Source organism: Nelumbo nucifera, chromosome 1, assembly GCF_055504915.1.
Source record: "Nelumbo nucifera cultivar China Antique chromosome 1, China Antique-T2T, whole genome shotgun sequence".
Taxonomy (NCBI): domain Eukaryota; kingdom Viridiplantae; phylum Streptophyta; class Magnoliopsida; order Proteales; family Nelumbonaceae; genus Nelumbo; species Nelumbo nucifera.
Genome location: NC_142649.1, coordinates 77,136,529 through 77,141,273, shown reverse-complemented (window position 1 = coordinate 77,141,273; position 4,745 = coordinate 77,136,529).

Genomic DNA, 4,745 nt, shown 5'->3' with positions numbered 1-4,745 from the left:
CATGTTCTTAGGTGGCAGTCCGAACCGCTGGCTTATATGCGGAATGACCGCCGCCTTATGTGTTGTTTGTGGCTAAACAAGCAGTTCCATGACCGCCGGCTTAGATTTTTTTTTCTTTTTTTTATTATACTAGGTTAATTCTAACCTTTTTTGGTCATGTTGATAGCTAAGCCGACGGACATGACCGCCGGCATATACCTATTTTAAAAAAAAAAAAATGCATATATCCACTTAATTGCAGCATTTTTGTGGTAGCTGAATTTTTTATTGATTTAGCATTTTCATACCTGTTTAATATAGAAAAACCATGTGACAAAAATCAATTTAAAATGAAATCTATTAATTCAAAGATTATATATTAAAATATCCAAAAGACATTGTTCAAATACAATATCCAATTGGCATATAAATAATACAAGAACTTTAAAAAATAGGGAGAATGACCAATCAGCCCAGATCAGAATTTTATAGCCCCAAAGTACAGGGGGAATGCATCCTGACCGTGAATTGATGCCAAATTCACGGGCAGGATGTGGTTTATAGGGGGGGAGAGGGCTAGTAGTAGGGGGGGCTGGAATTCAGAATTCTGCATCGTGTGTATCCGTACTTGTCCGTAAAAAATAATCAAATTCTCTAATAATGCAGCACATCTTCCAATGCAAATCCACTTAACATATTGATTGAACCTGCAAATCAAAACATATAAATATTAGAATTATATTCAAGTATTTTAACTATAAAGATAGAGAACTAATAAAGGAAAATGAATATTCAATATATTCCTCATTCACTATTTCTACAAAAAAAAATTCAAATTCAAATTAAACTAATGGCAACAATATGTATGTAATCTTAATTTAGTGGGAGATGACTCATTTTGAACACTGCCTACAATTTTATAAGGGGGTTCTGGTTTTAATGCTAACCAGACAAGTGGGTTATGCCCTGCACCCTTGTAAATTTTGAAGTGGAAATTGAAGAGATTAAATGACAGAGCCAGTGAACCGTACTGTTATTGATTTATGGCTTAAGGTTTGGGGAGCTTTAAGCAATGGGAAGAAAAGGGATTTTGTGGAAGCTACAGAGAGAAAATGGGTTTCTATTACTCTGGAAGATTGAAAAAAAATGTTTTAATATGGTCATAGTTAGCTTAAATGCTTACTTTAATCATTAAACAGCTCAAGCAGAAAGATCATACCTTCTGTATTGAACAGGGATATCCCTGATTTGTACTGAACAATGTGTTGGAAGACAGGCTGAGAAAGATCAAAGTGCTTTAGGGGAGGGTTGCACCACCCTCCTGCATTGTTTGGCGGGCAGAAGTTTGTTGCAGTAACAATGATGGATCCTGGTAAACACCATTTGGGATCATTTACACATTTTATCTCATAACAAGCTCCACAACTCAACCCGTTGTTGAACAGAGCAGTACTTAGTGCAGTTGTATTTGTTCCATAACCTTGACTATATAGATTTCCATACCCACAAGCTCCACCTTCAACAACTGAAACATTGAGATGAGAGGATGACAGAGAAACCAGGACGACATTTTTAGAGAACAAAAGATGATTTTGGAAGAGATATGATCCTGTTCTTACCTATTGTACCAGAAGCATCACCACCTCCATAGAATGTAGCGTGGGCATCAGTCCACCCACTTCCAAAGCCATGAACTGTCTGCAACATGGCTAGAAGGACCATCAGGGAAACACCAAGGAAGTCCATTTCCTGCAAAAGAAAGAAAACAAGGGATAGTATCCAAAATTCACTGATACCCAAGAGAAGGCTGTAAAGTTTACTACATAGGTTGCTTGTTGTATCTTGAGCCTTGACCAGAGATGAGTTTAGGGATTTTGTTGTGGATATCATAGGAGATAGCAGATTGCTGCATGGTCCTAGATGCATAGACAAATTAGGTCTTTTAATCATTTCTTCTTTTATAGAAGACAAATTTTACATATAAAGTGAATATAAGATCATATACCATTTTCTTTACATGTCTAAGCTATAACCTAACCCACAGGCCACAACTCCATTATTGGATGACATGAGCATGCTTAGTTTGGTCCCAAAAACACTTTCCCGAATTCAAAGCAAAACAATGGCATTGGAAACCTAACGAGTACAAACCTACCCATTCCTCCTTTTAGATAATATTTGTTCAAGTTTTCTCAGAAAAGATGAAAAAGGTTAGACCCATAGGCAAAGATAAATTGCACCATGGCTGTGAATGGTTAGAGTGCAACACATAACAAAGTAACAAACCTTTGAAATAGTAAAATTTAGTTCTTTAGTTTTCCTTCTCAGCACCATTAGAGTACTAAAATTAACATCACCATACTTTGTGAGTTTTGCTGAAAACCAATTTTAGATAAATGATATAATAAAATATGAAAATAAGGACATAATACAATAAAAAGCTCTCAAACAGAGGAGATCCAACCCAACAAGCTCAAAGCAAAGAACTACAGAACAAATACCCAAAAACCACAAATTTACAAAATCAGACTACCAGAGTTAAAGCTACAAATAGATCTAATTAAGTAAATCAATAGATTAGTTATCAAGTTCTAACATGTAACTTTTTGGTGAAACCACAAGGTTCAGTAAAGAACTACTTAGGGGGTGGTGACACTTAGCCCCCTGCTGGGAAACTTCTGTGAAGTTTACTGATGGAATGGGAGCAAAGTGCTGGAATCCAGAAGAACAAATGGGTCTTTATCACAAAACAAAGCTTGGGGGGCTAAGTGTAACTAGCCCCTAAGTACAGGGTGGCTGCTTGTAATTTACCCTTTTATGATAGGTAATCAGAAATACGTGTACGTATAAATTTATGTATGTATGTATATGACATTTCTGTAGTCAATACAAACCATGCACAGTGATCTTTACATCTTGTATGCTGTAGCAGTCCAGAGATATTCTTCCACCTCCACCTCCACCCCATCCTCTACCACCTGCTGCACTAATAGTACCAGTTCCTTTCCTGACCAATTTAATACAATGCACAAATTAAATCAAGGCAAATAGTGAACCAAGTGAATCAGAAGTTCTTTGGAAAATCAAAGTGTTCTTACATTCTTGGTAATATAAAGGAAATGGCAAACTAGAACACAATACTAAAGGTTGGATAATGAAAGATGAGAGGAACAACATTGACATTTAAAGTTAAAAAGAAAAAGATATCCATAAATAACCAGCTAAGTTTCTCTCCTCTTAATGTCAGATTACAAATTTCACCATAGAATCTCATCATTCCACAGTTGCATGCATCAGGTAATGGGAAATCAAATTTTATGATATTCCTGTTATAGTCCTACGGTAGTCACACTTGTTACCTAAATGTTATGTGTATGAATAGTAGCTTTGCAGTTCAACAAGTTGAATTTCTAACATTATTTTTCAAGAAATGACAGATTGGAAGTTAATTCACCACCACCACAAAATATGAAAGATAATGTTCTAATTCAAGCCATTAGTAATCTAGCCATCTATCGAAAGTAAATATGCATACAGAAACATTTTTGGAATCAAAAACAAAAAATCTAAATCTTAGCAGATGTCATGAAAATATTGGGAAAAGAAAAATTCCTTAAAGAAAAAGGTATATGTTGCAGGTGGGTTTAGTCCTGTCTTAATTAAATCCCAGGTGAAAAGATTGAAAAGAGTGGCTGAAGTTGCACAGGAGTCTGTCCTACAGTCCAGCCTAATAGTCCCAAGCGGTAAGGTTTTGGTGGATTTTTTCATAAGTTAGAACTCTTGTGTTACTAAATATTCACCAAGTTTCAGCCAAATCAAATGAGCACAAGTACGCTTTCTGGACATACCTTTGCAACTGCTTTTTTGAAGACTGCAGGTTTTGGTCAATGGTTAAAGTCGACTATTTGATCGGTGGGCCACACAGGTTGAATTTTCCAAGGGTATAATATTATTGTTCCAGTTTCATCAGCTTTGGTTGAGGAATAAGTGACTTTTAGTTAAGTCTTCAATTAGGTAAAAAAAGTGTTGCATGTACTCTCCTAAGTGGATGAAATGTTTGTGCCATATATGCATCAAACTCTGACACTTCATGAATTCTAGAAGGGCACTCATATTTGACATGTTTCTTTATTCTCCTTGCTTATTCAACATAAATGAACAGTTAGCATACATAATAAATATCGTTTTTCTTATAAAATGTTATCAAGTAGCAAAGATAATCTTTAATACCTTCTCTATAGGTTTATGATGTTAAAATTCAAAATAAAATATGGACTAATAGTCCATACTTTTCGATAGACATTAATCAATTATTCATGAGTAATTGTTTCTTCATCTTGCTGAGTCAGACTCCTGGACACGTCAGATTCTAATTCCTGTGCCATTTTGGTAAAAAGAGGGCCAGTTTTCTATTTGTTCTTTATAAAACCACTGTAAGGGTAAAAAGAGGACCACTAAAAAGCTTGTTAATCCTAACATGTGAATCATCAGGAAACTGTTCCAAGACAAGCTAAATAATCAGCAACTTATATCTCCAAATTTCCAGGTATTGACAATGAATATGCTGGAGTATAGTGTAGCAAAATATTAAAGGACATCTTCCATGATAAAGACAGTGTCACATAGAAACCAGCCAAATACAGGATTTCTACTTAGAAGCAAGTAGAAAAGGAATAAAAGAAGCATACCATTACACTTGCACCATACATGAACTTCATGTAAAATGACTGAAAGGACCAGCAGTAGCCAAATACATGAAACTAAAG